We start from the raw sequence: 16,688 nt of genomic DNA on the forward strand, positions 1-16,688 counted from the left end.
CCACTGTCTTAAAAGCTCAAGACTCTCCCTTTTACACTACCATTCAGGCTGTGGTGGCATTCTAAGGAAGTAGATGCAAAAAGTTTAGAAGTTCAAGGTCAGCCTCAAGTACACAGCAAGTTAGCAGCCAGCCTAGGTCTTAATAAAATGTATCGGTCATTGGGTTTCAGTATATCAAAAGGTGTACAACCATCACTGCTAATTTCAGAACATTTTCTTCATCCTATAAAAACAAAAACCTGAAGCTCTTTAGCAATTACTGCCCATCCCTCCTTCTCCCCAGACCCTGAAAGCCATTAAATTACTTGACACTATAGATTAGTCAATGATTATTGGCTAACGAATAGTCTAAGATGACAAAATGGAAAAATGGCTTAGATACAGTGCAAGTATCATACCATCTTATAGGTGCGACTGAGCACCTGGGAAAGCTGGTGTCCCAGAACCAACCCTTAGGGGACATGTTTTGATCCTTGTAGGACTGTGCTTTACGCATTCTTTTCTGTATGCTTGCCTTCACTCCTGATAACTAGGCAGTATCAAAGCTGGCCTGACTCAGGTGTTAGAAATGTTTGCTGTTACCCACTGTGAAACTCTTTAAAAGTTTCACTGGTGCCATGACATCGCTAAGCCTTGCGACTTTGGCCAGGGTCGCCAGGCCAGGTGGAGCAGGGTTGTCCAGCCCCTGAGAAGGAGCACAAAGTGCTGGCTACCGAAGTGCATCGCTAGAGCTCGGCTTGCTCTCGCGACCCCGCCGCCGCTACGCACCGGGCAGGCAGCAGGGCAGCAGGGAGGGCGGCCGCGAGGGTCTGGGCCCTTCTCCTACCTCGCGCCGAGGGGAGCGGGCTGACCACGAGTGGGCCGCGGGAAGACGCGACACCTAAGCCTCCGCAGGCCAGAGCTGGACGCCAAGCCGTTGCCAGGCGCGAATCCAAGGAAGCCGCTCCCACAGGCCTCTGCGCCGCGGAGGCGAGGCCGGAAGCTCGGGGCCGGAAGTGCAGGGCTGCTGGGACCGGCGGGCCCGCGGTTCGTGGGGGCTGCTTACCGTGATTTCGGAGGAGCTGTAGGCACTAGGGGTGGTCACAAGAAGGAAACCCAGGCCGTGTGACTCCCAAAGCAACCATCCCGGGAGCGGGCGACCGGAGCGTGATGGCCGGGTGAATGAAATGTGTCCCGGAGCCATCGCACACGGCCTGGGACCCTTGGAAGGCTGTTTTGTGTGGGACAGCGCGTAGAATTTTATTCGTCACACCGTAAATTGTCAGATGATCCTGTCTGGGTGCTCTCTTAAATAAATTTAATCTGAAAAATTAAAAGTAATGGTAATGTAATGCCAGGTGTGATGAATGCACATCTGTAACTCCATCACTTGGAAAGTGGAGACTGGACCATCGGGAGTACAAGGCCAGCAGGGGCGACTCGAGACCCAATCTTAACAACAAAATAATGAAGCTGGGCGGTTGGCGCAGGCCTGTAATCGCAGAACTTGGGAAGGCAGAGGCAGGTGGAAACTCTTGAGTTTGAGGCCAGCCTGGTCTACAGAATGAGCCCCGGACAGCCAAGGTTAGGCAGAGAAACCCTTGTCTCAAAAAACCAAACAAAAATCCCATAAGTTTTCCTCCGGAACAGAAGCTGGGCATGTTGACTTGAAGTCCACTGTAAAAGACTAAGGTTTCCTAACCTTGCTCAGTTGTGTCAGAAAGCCATTGCATGCATAGCACCCACCTTAGCGGCCCACGGGGCACATGGAAGTGTAGGGGACAGACTTGCAGGTTGATCCGGCTCAGGCTACTTGGTGTACTTTGAATATTAAACTCTTTTGTTTCTGATCCAGATGTTTTGTACTAACATTAAAAAGGTAAGAGTGATAGGCTAATGTGTTAGTTTGCAAATGGGGTAAATCCTACAGCAAATTGTAAGTATGTTAATTAGCAAACAACACAGGGACCTTCTTTCAAGTTACTTCACTTTAATACAGAAAGATTAAAAACACAGAGTTACTGAATCCTATTTTGTTTGCTATTTTTGTTTTTATGAGACAGGGCTTCTTTGAGTAGCCCTGGTTGTCCAGGAACTCTCTGTAGACCAGGCTGGCCTTGAACTCACAGACATCTGGCTGCCTCTTACTCCTGAAGGCTGGGATTAAAGGCATGTGCCACCACTGCCCAGCACTGAACCTTTTTTAGTGACTGCATATCTGGGTGCCCAGGCCTTGTCTAAGAGGAAGCCATTATTATGTTTTTGTTAAAATAAAAGTTCATCAGATAATAGGTATTTTTGAATTGTTTCCTCTGTGGTTATTGAGTGAATTGTCAAGTTTGTAATTGGTTACATATGCAGCAGGATGCACAGGAAGCAAACAAGCATGAATCCCATGACATGAGTAATGGAGCAAAAGTGAGCTCCACATATGAATGTGGAGAACAAGAGGAAAAGCAGGTTTGAAGGGGAACTGAGTTTAGCCTTGCACACATTGAGTGTCAGATGCCTGTAGAATACACAAAAAGAGATGTCCAGTAAGCAATTACATATAAAATATAAAGCTCAGAGGATAGGGCTAGGGGTGTGGCTCAGGGTTACCACACTTGCTTGGCATGTGCAAGGCCCTGATTCAAATTCCCACCATCATAATACACAAACAGAGCTCAGAAAAGAGACCCCCATCTAGAGATACATATTTGGGATTCATCAATTCCTAAAAAAAAAAGATGGTTTGGAATCCTTTGAGTGAGTGGATGAGATGTATTTTAGGATAAGGGCATGTGGAAAGACAACTTGAAAGGACAAGAGAAGGTAATGAGGGTGGGAAAATATGTAGGCCAGGTTGGCCTGCAGGTCACTATGTGTATCCCATGCAGGCCTTGAACTCACGGTTCTTCCCCAGCCTCTCGAGAGCTGGAATTACAAGTGTGCACCACCATACCTGGCTCATGCTTGAGATCTCACAAGTCACCCCTTGTCTTCGGTGTTTTTTCCTCCAGTCATCTTGGCCTGGTCTGGTGTTTTTCCAGTTGGCTTCCATAATCACTACTGCATTCATTTGCTAAGGTTGCCATCATAGAAGGCAGCCTGCAATCATTCCAATAAATTCCATGTGCATATATACATATATATGTACATATATATATATATATATATATATATATCCATATGGAGAGGGAGAGAGAGGTTCATTCCATAAGTTCTATGACTCTAGAGAACCCCGACTAATACACTACCTTTAATAAGCAAACTTCAGTCTCAATCCTGTCCATTTTGGTTAGATTTTTCAGGTCTTTCCTCAACATACATTGGGAGCTTCTGTGCTAACCTACGCCTGTTTTCACCGTTTCTTCTGTCCAGGAGAAATAGAATACTTAGAGGCAAAGATGAAGTTTAAAAAACCAACCAACCAACCCATTCCTATTAAGCAATGCAATGATCTGGAGCAGTTCTGCCCTGGGGAAGAGACACGAACACTGGATAGGACTCTGGACTTGGCCTTGCTAAGAAAGCAGAGACTGCCTTTGGGAAACTTCTGGAGGGTAGTGTGTAATCATTCCTTTTCTCTTCTTTGTAAAGCTGGGTGTGGAACCCAGGGTTCCCTGAGTAGAAAGTACATGCTTCTACCATGGAACCCCACCCTAGCCTTGAACCAACATGTTTCCAGTTTGTCAATAGGCAATCCTGGGTATAGGGACAAAATGATTATTACAGTTGTTGATTGAGGGATCTGGTGCCCTAGTAATCATTTTAGAAGAAACCAAGTCTTGGTTGCCTCTCACCTCTCAGGTGATTTAACACTGACATCATCATCACTAGTACTGAGAACTTCTGGACATGCTCTGTTTTTCTCAACATGTTCCAGGGTATAGGATACAGTTTTCTCATTGGCCTTAGCTCTTTTTTTTTTTTTAGGAACCTGGCATGTTGCTCAGCATTTGGGAGGCAAAGCAGGAAGATTATGAGTTTGACACTTGTCTGAATAAATCTCTCAGTGCTTGAAAGGTAGAGGCTGTACAATAAGAAGTTCAAGGTCATAGTAAACTAAAGGCCAGCATGGGCTTCTTGGCTTGCTCCTCATTGTTGTGATAAAGACCATGACCAAAAGCCACCTGAGCAGCTTTATTTGGCTTATTCCGCTCACAAATTACCAGGGAAGTGAAAGCAAGTACTCAAGACAGTAACCTAGATGCAGGAACAGAAGCAGAAGTCACAGAAGAATGCTGCTTATGGGCTTGCTCTCAATGACGTGCTCAGCCTGCTTTTTTATACACCAGGCCCGCCTGCCTAGGGATGGCTCCACACATCCTGGGCCCTCAGTTGGCTTGCTTACAGGCCAATCAGATGGAAACATTTTCTCAGTTGAAGTTCCTTCTTTCTAAATGACTCTAGCTTGTGTCACGTTGAACACAAAAACTAGCCAGCATGGGATACATGAAATCCTACCTTAAAGACAAATAAAAACAATAAAAAACAATGGAGCTCAGGAGGCTCCATATGTTCTTGAGGAACTATTGACACTTATTGGATGCTGGAGGAGAGAGAGACATTTTCTTCAGAGGTATAGCCACTGGTAAATGGTCCATGATCTCATAAATAACCCCTCATCTGTGCTCACATAAGCAGCTCCAATTAAACTCTGCAGGTCACCAAAACAAAGATGTGAAGGCAGAAGAAAAAAGGTTGGAAAGAGAGAGAGGATCGGCAGGAGTGGAAGAAGAACAAGAAAATGTAATGGGCAGATGTGGTCAAAATTCATAATGAAAATGTAATAAAACCCATTATTGGGGCTGGAGCCAGGGCCTAGTGGTTAAGAGCACCTCTTTCTCTTGCAGGATCCAGTTTCAGTTTCCAGAACCTACATAGTTTAGTTATCATGCACTAAAAATAAATCTTAATGAAATTCATTATTATATGTAATTAATTTATTCTAATAAAAATTGCGAAAGAAAGTTTTTTTTTAAAAAAAGAGGGGGTACAGAGCAAAGGAAGGAGGTGGCCTGGTGTGAGAATCATGAATGCAGGCTGCAGTGGGGAAGTGAATGAAGGCCACTGCTGCAGTCTCAGGCTTCTGCTCCCATCACTTAGCTGGGCTGTGGACACCTGTGCCTTCCTGTTTCATCACTGTGAAGCTGAGAAAGAAACTGATGTTAGGAGTTTGCGTGAAACTTTATGTAGTATTATAAAAAGAATTTGTGTGTGTGTGTGTGTGTGTGTGTGTCTTTGATCGAGGAAAATCTTTGTGTATTTTGTTCTGGGGTTGGAGTGGCCGACCTGGCTGTGTTAGGTGCAGGCGCTACCACTGATCTATATCCTGAGCCCACAAATATTTTCAAACCATCACAGAAGGTAGCCAGGTTACAAGAGACCCTGAATCCCCATCTTCAGCATAAGCTTAGTAATATTTGTAGATACACACTTTGTTGATCATTACATTAAAAAAAAAAAAAGCAGCTAATGAGATTTAAAATTTTTCAATTTAGTTGGGAAAAGGAAGTTTTTCTACAGAAAGAGAGCGACAGAGAGATTGAGAGATCACAAAAGTGCCCTATATAACTTAGGCTAGGCCCAAACTTGGGATCTTCCTTCCTCAGCCTCCCAGGATATGTAAAAAACAACTGAAGAAGGTTTTTACAAAGACTTCTTAATACAATTGCTATGCTTGGAGGAGGGCTGGCCCTGGACCCAGAGAAGTAAGTGTGCTGGAAAGCGTGTTAAAGTCAGGGTCCTGGCTCTCTCTTCAGCATTACCATTGTAGCTCTGTTCATCTTTGGCCAAGACCTTTCCTGTTCTAGAATCATCTTTTCACCTGTGAAAGAGAGAGTCGGACTTGACCTCCTGGCACCCTAATGGCCTTTGGGTCTTTGATCTCGGTCTTTTATTTACTTGTCAGGAAAGCAGTTTGACCCTGACCCTATACTGCCTCATTGTTCACAAGGAAAAGAATTTCAACAATTGCCAAAGGGAATGCAGGTCAGGCTCAACAATGAGATTCCTCTAAACGTATTTCTCACTGTAAGAACGAGTAGAATGTTCTAGGCTTAAGGCACCACTCTGTAATCAGTGTAAAGGCGATTGCTGATTAAAAGTGAGGGGAATGCTGGGAACATGGGGAAAAAAAGACATGGAAAATTAGTAAATGTTCAAATTGCTTTTATAGATGGAAAATGGCTAAAAGGGACTCTGTGGTGCCCTCTAATTGCTGCCCAGGAGCCCCGGAGAGTGCTCAGAGCAGAGTGAAGCCCGCTGGAGAGCCCACACTAGGTCCCTTTCATGGGCCTTACACAGGGCTTGCTTGTTGCAGCCCAGGCTTGCGATGCCTGAAGCCAGTTTCTGAAAGGACGGTCTGTGGATCGTGTGTGCAAAGTAGATTTCCACCCCTCGGGCGTTCCCTTTTTCTCCTTCAAATGTGCTTGCTTATAAAAAGTCCTACTCCCTATAACATGTCATTTCCCTCCCTCCGCTTGCCTGCGTCAGTAACGGAACTGATTTCATAATAATTCAGCTTTCACCTTAACGTAGGACCAGTGAAGGCTGGAATGTGGTTTGGAAAGAAACAAATATGTCCTTTCCGACCCAAAGTAAACTCGCCCCTGTTCGGCCTCCAAAATCATCAACAAATGAGAACATCAGAATCTCCAAAGGGATATTACACAAAGATATTTGGTAATAAGAAACAGTGGAACTGGACTGAAGCTCTAACTCGGCGGTTGAGGGCTCGCCCAGCACCTATAAAACCCTGAGACCCAGCTTTCATTTTGTTCCACAAAACAAAAGTGAAACCAAACAAACCAACCTACAGAAAAATGGGACGCGTGCTACTTTCTGAATCAGTCTTCTGTTACTGAAGGCCCAACAGAACACACTCGCTCTTCACTCATCCATTCGTCCGTGGGGAGCCCACAAATGTGTAAGTCAGAGAGGTGGTGATCCTGGCAGATGGAAGAGCTTGTACAAGGCGTGCCGCCCAACCCAGAACCGCTAGCCACGGGTGGCTGCTTAGACTAAATTTAATGCGGTTCAAAGGAAACTACTTTAAACATTTGTTGGAACGGTCCAAGATTGGTGCTCTGTGGGGAGAGTCCTGAGTGTTCCTGAGAGAAGTCCAAGAAGACAAAACTAGAGCCTGGTGACCTCAGTTTTTTCAAAAACACAAAATGTGTTTTTGTGTCCCTCCCAGGGGTAGCGGATAGGGGAGTAAGTTTACTGAGGAACCTGTGTGACTCCATTTTGAAGGCAAGAACCATTATGCTGTATTGTTAAAAATAAGTTTCCATTTACTGGAAGAGCTGAGTTGCTGTTTGTAAGTTTGTTTCTTTCCTGGAGCTGACCTGTCCCAACCCATGACTTGTGTTTGAGAACACCCTACCCTCTCCCCCTCCTTACTCTCTTTAATCACCTCCTCTAATTGAATGGCAACCACTTGGTATTTTTTTGAGTTTTTGTGTGTGTGTGTGTGTGTGTGTGTGTGTAGTTTTGTTTTGTATTTTCTTATTGTCCCATTGTCTCTCTTCTGTAAACCTGCTTTGAACAAATCATGATTTTACTCCTTAAAAGGGGCCCAGGAAATGGGCTGGGCTGCTCTCTTTAACCCGGCTTAGGAGGCAATCCCTGGCCAGCTCTTGGGTGCACCCCATAAAATGAAGCTTGCTTCACCTTGATTCAAAATTGTAGTTGTGGTCTTATTCTCACCCAGTAGGATTAACATTTTCTTCATTTATTTTTTATTCCTTACAACTGGCTGTTGTTACTTGTTACTGACTCTGTTGTGTGACTTATATTGTTATATGACTCAATGAAAAACATGTTTCTGCAATGTGTAGCTTTTCCTCATGAATGTATACTTTACTCGTGTGATTCTTTGTAACTCTCAGAATACAGATTCTCTAATGTGCTGAAAAAGTTGGCTATTTCAGGAGACTTTAGTCCAGCTCATTTTTAGGCTCCATTCTTCCAGGTCCCACTGCCAACTAGAGCAGTAAATAAACTTTAGTTCTGTCTGTTCTCTGTTCCCTGTTTCTCCAAGATGCAAGGTGATGAGTCCAGGTCCACCCCCCCCCCCATCCACTGCCATGGAGGCTCTTGTCATCACACCTTCCCCTCTTTGATAGACTGTAGCTCCTCAAATTGCAAGTGGAAATAAACTATTCCAGTCTGTCTTGGCCTTTGTTCTATTGCTGTGAAGAGACACCATGACCATGACAACCCTTATGAAGGAAAGCATTTAATGGGGGCTGGCTTACAGTTCAGAGGGTTAGCCCATTATCATGCTAGCCTCATTCAACTGCCCACGAGCCACATGGGGCTACAGGCCACTAGATTGGTGAGGATGAAACACAATATTTCTATCATATAGAAAGTTGTACTGGGAGGCAGAGGCAGACAGAGCTCTGTGAGTTCAAGTCTAGCCTGGTCTAAAAAGAGAGACCAGGACAGCCAAGGCTACAGGGGAGGGGGGGATGTTGTACTGGATAGTGCTATAAAAATGGAGAGAATATTAAAATTACCCAATGGTACCAGGAACAAGCTGTTTTCCCCCTTGCAGTCCTTGGGATTACGTGTGCTAGGCAAGCACCCTGACTGGCTACCTAAGTAGATTGGTTGGCTCCTGTCTTGCGATGGATGAGAGTCACTCTGTTATGTCTCCCAACCCCCATCAAGACAGTGACAGAGGTAGGAGCTGACACACAGGCAGCTACAACAGGAAAACCAGCAAAAGTTCTGGTAGCAGCAATGGCCATGAGAGGCCTTGGAAAGTTCTGGAGAAGGTTCAGTGCAGGGAGAGTGAGGATGCTTAGAAGAGGTGAGGAGTATGGAAGGCTGTGAAACCCAGAGAAGAGAAATGGCAGGCCTTGGGCATTGGGAATAGTCCCAGGGGCTGTGTACATTAAAGGTCAGAGGCTCATGGGTTGTACCAATATATCCATGTCAAGGCTGGGGAATCTTTACTCCCTAGCAGGAGAGCTGTAAAGCTAGAGGTGCTACTTACTGCTGCTTGCAGCTGCTGGAAACAAGGGCCACAAAAACTGCCCGAGCAGCAACAATGGGAGAGCTTCTCCTCCATTACCTGTGATTACTGTCTGGACAGAGCAAAAGAATCCCGGCTGGCTGACTCTAACACACCACCAGGTACTGCATAGTGTATACATAAAAATAGAGCTTTACCTGACTCATGATTCCTGAAACTGGGAACTCCGAGATCAAGGCTTATATCTGGTGGGGTCTTCCGGCTGTGCCATTCCACAGTAGAAGGTGGAAGGACAAGCAGGCGTGGAGGGAAGAGGACTGAACTCCCTCTTATCAGGAACCCATTCCTGAAATGTTAGCATCTCTCCAGTCCCTGCAGGCTCTGCCTTCATGGCCTAGTAACCACTTAAAGGTCCCCCTCATGTCACTGTTGCATTGGAAGTTATTTGCTACAATGCATCAGTTATGAAGGACGCGTATAGATCAGAGCTGTGCACTTTGTCTTCTTTAGGTGACTCATTTACTCCAAAATTCTTTGCCCTCTATTTTTTGTTTTGTTTTTGCTGACCTGGAAGTCACCATGTAGACCAGACTGTCCTTGAACTCATAGAGACCCTCCTGCTTCAGCCTCCCAAGTGCTGGAATTAAAAGCATGCACCACCACACCTGGCTGTTTTCTCCTTTTTATGGAGAAGGTAACAGAACACATGCGACAGAAAAGCAAAAGCGGCCTAACTTGGGAAGAACCTGGAATGGGAAATTGAGGCACAGAGAAAACCAGTGAGGGAGGGGAACAAATGAAAAAAGCATATATGACACTCATGTTTGAAGATGCCATGATGGAACCCATTATTTTGTGGGCAGACCTAAAACTTTGATAATAAAGAATTCTTGTCCTCTATTTTCAAATTTAAGGTAGATATATGTTGGGAGGGGATGTGAGAGAGAGAGAGAGAGAAAAAAAAAGGAATCTTTGTCATTACACAAATCTCTTTACCTATTAACAGCTTTGAAAGGGGCACCTAAGTGTGTCCTCTGAAACCCAGGAAAGAAATCAAAGGACACTGTGGGCAGCCCAACAGCAGGTCAATTGCTTAGAATTCTCTAAGCTTGGCTTCCATTTCTGCACAAGCAAACAACCCTCAACCCTGGGCCATGATGTAACTGCTCCTTTTTCTTGCCTAAGACAGTGTGCTTATTGACTTAGCTTCTCGCCTTTGGATAGATTTCACATTCAGGGTCTCCATCACCTCTTGACAACTCACATGCCGCTCAAGAGCATCCGGAACCCACACACATTTAAAAAATTGTAACTCCCTCTCTTACTGAATTCAGAGATTACTTGGAAGGAGGTCACCGTAATTACACACGGTTATTAGAAACAGCACTTTCTGACAAAGAGCCACCGTCTGTCTGAATATAGTTCCAGGCTTATCAAGTTCCCTAAACAATGTGACGATTCTCACAGCTTTTGTTACGCACAGTTGGATAGGCTGTGTGTTGCCCAAGGGGAACGTAACTGCCTAAGGCGGTCCTATTTATATCCTGGGCATAATAGATTTGATACTTAAAAGAACTGTAATAGTAAAAACAAACTTCCAGAAGGTGGCAGTAAAGTGTCTTGGTTTGTTTTGAGAAAGCAAGCAAGCAAGCAAACAAGAAAGAAAGAAAGAAAGAAAGAAAGGAAGAAAGAGAAAGAAAAATCCCTTTGAGGCTGGAGAGACGCTCAGTAGGTGAAGTGCTCAGCACATGACCCTGAGGACTTGAGTTTGCATTCCCAGGAACCATATAAATAAACGGCCAGTTCAGCGACCTGTGTATGCAGTCCTGGTGCTGGGGAGCTGAAAACAAATTCCTGGACCACACCGGAAGCACAAGGTGGAGAGCAACTGGGGAAGACACCTCTGTCCTCCACACTCAGGTGTACAGATATGCACCCACACATACACACATGAACGTGTAAGAGCAAAAACTGTGATGAGTTTGTGTTAATCGGGATTTGTGTTTAAAAAAAGAGACTAAACATTATTACAGTAAGAACATATCATGAACTGAGACTAGCCAGACTCAAATGTATCCATCTCAGCAGTCATCTCTACCAGTGGCTCTCAACCTTCCTAATGCTGGACCCTCTAATACAGTTCTTCACACGTGGTGACCCCCAACCATAACATTTTTGTTGCTACTTCATAACTGTAATTTTGCCATCGTTATGTTATGTGTTGTAATGGAAACATCTGACATAGCTTATATGCAACCCCTATGAAATGGTCGGTCAGCCTCATGGGGGGTCTCGACCCACAGGTTGAGAATCCCTGCTCTATGCCGTTAGAGCAGCCGTTCTGAAGGTGTGGAGTTTCACACGTGGGTCCAGTATAGTGTAGAAGGGAGGATAAGAAAGGGTAAACAGCAGGTGATGAGGAAGGACAGGACGCAGGTAAAGGACACACGGGCCATGAAAAAGGAGGTAAAGCAGCTGTTTCTCTAGTTGAGGCGCTGTTGTGGACTCGGGTGTGGTAGGGTAGTGTGCAGATACCCAAACCCCTAGATGCAGAAGGCTCTTAAGTAGAACGGAGTAGTATTTACCTGTGCACATCCTTCAGATTACTTACAGTGCCCACAAAAATGCCAGCACTGTGGCAATAGTTGTTACACTGATTGTTGAGGGAGCAGTTACAAGAGGAAAGTCTGTATGTGTTCCTTTAAATGTAGCTCTTTTTCAACAGTACACTTAAAGCGTGGTTGGTTGTGAATCCGAAGGCATGAGGTGCCGACTCTACAGGGAGAGCTGAGCTTCACGACCACTCGGAAACACACAGTGATGGATTAGTATTTGACTTCAAAAATCTAAAAAGCAGCAAAACTGAGGAGGGGGGAAATGGGTGAGTAAGTGCTTGCTCAGCCAAGGCAAGAGATGCTGCTGTGTTGAGATCAGCAAAACTCTGAGTTGTTAAAGTGAACACAGATGAGGAACACGTGGGAGCCTACTGGGAACACGTGACTCCAGACCAAAAGGACAGGGCCAGTCTTGTGGGTCAGCAAGACCCCACAGGAAAGTGTAGCAAAGCAGGCTACCAAGAAGTCAGAAGGAGACAAAGGAGGCAAAGGGGTAAAGGGCTCTTCCTGCCGCTGGAGTTAGTTTAAATGGCCCAGAGTGTCCCTCTGGAGGTTCCTACCAGGTGGCCCAAAGAGACTTACCTGCCTTGAGTATCTATGAGATTCAGAAATCACAAAGCATTCTTAGAACAATCAGTGAGCCAGGAATCATGTCTTCTGTTGCCAGCCCCTCCTTGTCCTCCAACCTGACCCAGAGGGAACAAAGCAGCAGGATGGCTACGGAGGTGACTGAGAAACAGCCCTATCCTTCCTGACCCTCTCTTCCTCCCTCCCTGCAACTGCTGTTGCTGCCATGGGCCCAGGAGATTTAGCTTCTTGACTAAGGCTGGGTTTATAGCTGAATTCCCTCCAGGCTTCTTTTCTTCCAAATGTGGCAGGGTGATCAGCAGCCCACCCCGGCTTTCCTTAATTAAAGTTGAGAGAATTGAGTCTTCCATTCACGTTTGAAAATGGGAGACAAGATTAGAACTGGATCTTGATTGCCTGTCTTTTCAAACACGAAGAATGTGTTGTTCAGAGTTTTTCAACCATGCTCAGCAGTGTCGACAAACGAGATCTGGAGTTTACCCTCTCACTCTGTCTCTCTGTCTGTCTCTGTGAGACAGGGTTTTTTTTCTCTCTGTGTAGCCCTAGCTGTCCTGGAACTCTCCCTCTGAGTTCAGTCTCCCGTTGTGTTGCTCAGGCGGCTCTGGAACTCCTGGGCTCAGGTGTCCCTTTGGCCTCAGCCTCCTGATCAGCCTCCATTACAGGCATGTGCCAAGCCTCTCAGCTTGCTTACTGTTCTGAATTTTATTTCACCTCAACTTGTTCAGAAAATAATATTCTTTGCTCTGGGGTTTCGCTGTGTTGATTTTTGTATTCTGTAGAGTGTGTGTAGAACAGACTCAGCACGTTAAAGCCTGGCAGATTTCACTGCGGTGGATATCCTTATCTGCATAGTGTCACTCACTGTCCAGCTGGAAAGGAAACAAGACAGGAGAATGCTATGTTCCTTCCTTGGTTCTGGAAATAAGTGAGAGAAAGTTCTCAGGAGCATCATTAAAGATTAAACCTATTATGTGCTTAGTAAGGAAAAAAATAAAACATTTATCATTTAGTTAGAGGCTAAATATTAAGCATTTATTGTTAACAAGCTGATTTGCATACTAAAAAAAACATTAAGTGAATGAGTAACCGAAACCTGAGGGCTATACTCTGCAGGGCTGGTGACCAGATCCCACGAGCTCAGAGGAAAGAGCAGTCATCATGGATGGTGTCATCCTATCTGCCAAGGGGAAATTGAGTGGTCTACTTAAAAGAGAAAGTTTCAGATCATTTCCGGTGAAAACAGTCTTGGATTTGGAGAGGCTGTGGATAAGTAGAGCTCTTTCAGCACCCCAAGGCTCAGCTCAGTGGTAGAATGCTTGCTTATCTTGTGCTAGGCCTGAAGGTCAATCTCCATGTCCTCTTCTGGCCAAAGTAAATGAATAAACAAACAAAACCCTCAAAAACTACTCAGACATCTTTCAGCACTTCAGATCTCACCTTCCCAAGAGACCTTTGCTAACTGCTGATTCAAAACCATATATATTGTGCTGCATATTTATCTTTGTTTAGTCTCTGGGTCTTTAGTTAGAAGAAGCTTGGTGAGACTGAAGGTCTTTCTTTATTGGTCTTGGTAACCACTGTTCTGAATGCCTAGAATTGAGCTATCCAATACTGGATACACACAGCTATTTAACTGAAAATAGAATTAACTAAAATGAAATGGATTTTCTCAGCTATTTCAGTCATCTTTAAAGTACCAGTCAATACATGAGGCTGGTGGCTACCATATTAAAAAAAAAAATTAGTCAGCTTTTAGTCACTTCAACAAAATACCAGAAATGATCCTTTCTTTGCTTTTTTTTAAGGGACAGCTTTATTCGAGTCTAAGGTTTCACTGATGGTCTCTTGGACCCACTGCTTTGGGCCTAGGCCAACACAGTTCATTATGATAAAGCAATGATAGAGGAGACTTGTTTACTTCATGGTGGTCAGGAATTAAGTCCCACCTCCTAAAGACTCCATCACTTCTCCAAAATGACACAGGTTGAGGACCAAACATTCAACACACGGACACGTGAGAAACTCTTGTCTCCTGGCTCCTAGAGACACTTGCTCCTACTTCAGTACAGAAATATAAAAATTCAAAGCTAAGCTCCACACATGAGAGAGAACGGAGAGTTTGTCTCTCTGGGCCTGGGTTATCTCACTTAATGAACACATTATTTTCCACTACTAGGAAGCTGGCCAAGCCCCATCCTTTTGAGTTTTCTGGCAGTGTCGTTGTGCAGGTCTGACTCATGAAATAACTGATTATTGATGGTTAAGTCATTCTTCACACCCTCTTTTCTTTTCCAGGAGACCAGAAGATGTGGTTGGACATTCTTACCCTCAAGCCATATGGTTCATTCTCCAGAGAGCTGTCCCCTATTTGGTGGAGGCCTTCCCAAGTCACCCACTAACCAAACTCAGGTGTGGACAGAAAGGACTTGTTCGGAATAACATACGATGCTTCTTTCACCCAGAGTTCCCAAGATCAGGTTATAGCGAGGCTTTTAGGACCCCTGCTCAGGAACAGGAGACAGCAGCTCCCCTGCATTAGTCTGTTTTCTGGTGCTATAACACAAACCTGAAGCTAGGCTTTCTGCAGAAGATGTTTATTGCCTCACAGTTGGGGAAGCTAACAGTCGAAGATTAGGGACCTCCATATTGGCTTCTGCTGGTGTCCCCTTGGCTGCATTGCAACACAGTGGATCTCCAGCATGGTAGAAACAAACAAGCAAAAAACAAATAAACAAAAATACTTATATTTTAAATTCTGTAATGTATTAAAAACCGAGGGTCTAAGATTTTCACCCAGTTGCCAGCCAACAAATGAACTTGGTATTGTTTTTGTTGATGAAAGACCTACAGATTAAGAGACAGATAGTTAAAGCAAGCCAGTGTTAGGTTATTTGCAAGGGGTCCTTTTAATTTTTTTAAATTTCAATTAATTAATTAGAGAAAGGTCCATAGCTAGTTGTCTAGGTTGGTCATGAACTTCTGAAATCAATCAATGAGCCTGCCTCAGCCTCCTGTGTCTCTGAGATTAGCAACGAGCACTATCAGGCATTAGAAAGTTTCTTGAAGCCCCAAATCCACAGCCCCGCAAAGGAAGGGCCTGCTGTTTACAGTGGGGAAAGGCCTGGAACTTTCATTTGTTCAAACAGTAAACCTTGTAGTGGGTGCCCCACTCCCCCGTAGTGAGCAGTGCAGGGTCCTCACTTTGGTGACCAGACCCACTTAATTTTTTTGTGTTTGTTTCAGGAACTCTTGGCATCAGGAGATGGAGACTTTGGAGTCTAAGCTGTGGCAGGTGCTCTCCCAAATGACCAGTGACCTTGAAATGATCCACAAGAGATAGCCACTGACAACCATGATTAAACCAATCAAAAGTATATGAGTCTTTTATTAATGGCTAGACCAACAGTGGGCTTATGCCTCCAAAATGTCTCTTGGTGTTCAAGATCAGGGGTACAGCTTTTTAATAGTCAAAACCACAATTGCTTTAATGCTAGAGATGGGGTTCACATCAGTGAGGGATTTGGGGTGCCCTAGTAACATCTGTTTTCTTGTAAAACTCAGCAGTATTTTTCAGACACTACATGAAAGTTCTTTTTTTATATATACTTCCTCTTAGTTATTTTAGTTTTAGCTTGTGCAAACATTATTTTAGTTAATATGCCCAGATCATGGTCAGGATTAAGGACAAAAGAAAAAAAAAAAAAAGAAGCAGATATGGTACTTTGGGGGGTGGGTGTTGAAGACTGAGGAGTGTCTAGGCAGACACAAAACAGGACAAGATGGCATTACCTTAGTCATTTTTACCCTCACCTCCAGAAAAGAAGAGGCAGTTTAAAGCTGCCTTAGGTTGTATAAGAAAATGTTGGATGTCTGTGTCTTAGTCAGGGTTTCTATTGCTGCAACAAAACACATGACCAAAAAGCAAGTTGGGAAGGAAAGGGTTTATTCAGCTTACATTTTCACATTGCTGGTCATCATCAAAGGAAGTCAGGGCAGGAACTCAAGCAGGGCAGGAACCTGAAGGCAGGAACTGTTGTTAGTTCCTGGTTTGTTCAACACGGCTTGCTCCGCCTGCTCTCTTATAGAACCAAGAACCACCAGTCCGGGGATGGCACCACCTAAGATGGGCTGGGCCCTCCCGCACTGAGAAAATACTTTCCAGCTGGATCCCATGGAGGCATTCCTCAACTGGAAAGCCTTCCTCTCTGATGACTCTAGCATGTGCCAAGTTGACATAAAACCAGGCAGTGCAGTCTGCAAGAGTCCCTTGCAGAGAAGGGCTCGTTTGATGGGTGAAACGGGTTTCCCTTGTGCCACTTTTCATCTCATTTTAACGAGGCTCAGAATCTTCAAATGTTTATTGATAATTTGTGAAACTGTTTAAAAACCTAACCTCTGCTTATCTCCATATTCCTGACAAGGGGGTGGTAATAAGCAAGTGTCTATTCTCCGGAATCTGTCAGTGTCACTGTGTTCTGGTTTTAACTATAAGAGCCAGAGGTCAGGGCAGTAGACTTTTTATTTTTGCAACAGTG

At 44.6% G+C, this 16,688-nt stretch overlaps 1 protein-coding gene and 1 long non-coding RNA gene across 5 annotated transcripts in view; one reads left to right on the forward strand and one right to left on the reverse strand.

Moving 5' to 3' along the window:
* The window catches only part of Ift88 (intraflagellar transport 88), a 95,177-nt gene extending 94,195 nt beyond the window's left edge, over positions 1-982 (reverse strand). For 2 of the 4 annotated variants that reach the window (XM_021639078.2, XM_021639076.2), the window contains exon 1: positions 827-982. The gene's annotated coding sequence lies outside the window, so the exon portion shown is untranslated. Of the gene's footprint in view, positions 1-768 lie in introns of all 4 variants that reach the window. The other 2 variants (XM_060391119.1, XM_021639077.2) reach the window with 2 other exon arrangements.
* A 5,720-nt stretch (positions 983-6,702) lies between these two features.
* On the forward strand, positions 6,703-15,527 carry LOC132656586 (uncharacterized). The gene is made up of 3 exons (XR_009594339.1): positions 6,703-6,892; positions 14,449-14,562; positions 15,397-15,527. It is a non-coding gene; the product is annotated as an uncharacterized LOC132656586 (long non-coding RNA).
* Positions 15,528-16,688: the final 1,161 nt, after the last annotated feature.

The sequence above is a fragment of the Meriones unguiculatus genome, chromosome 9 (genome assembly GCF_030254825.1).
Source record: "Meriones unguiculatus strain TT.TT164.6M chromosome 9, Bangor_MerUng_6.1, whole genome shotgun sequence".
Classification (NCBI taxonomy): domain Eukaryota; kingdom Metazoa; phylum Chordata; class Mammalia; order Rodentia; family Muridae; genus Meriones; species Meriones unguiculatus.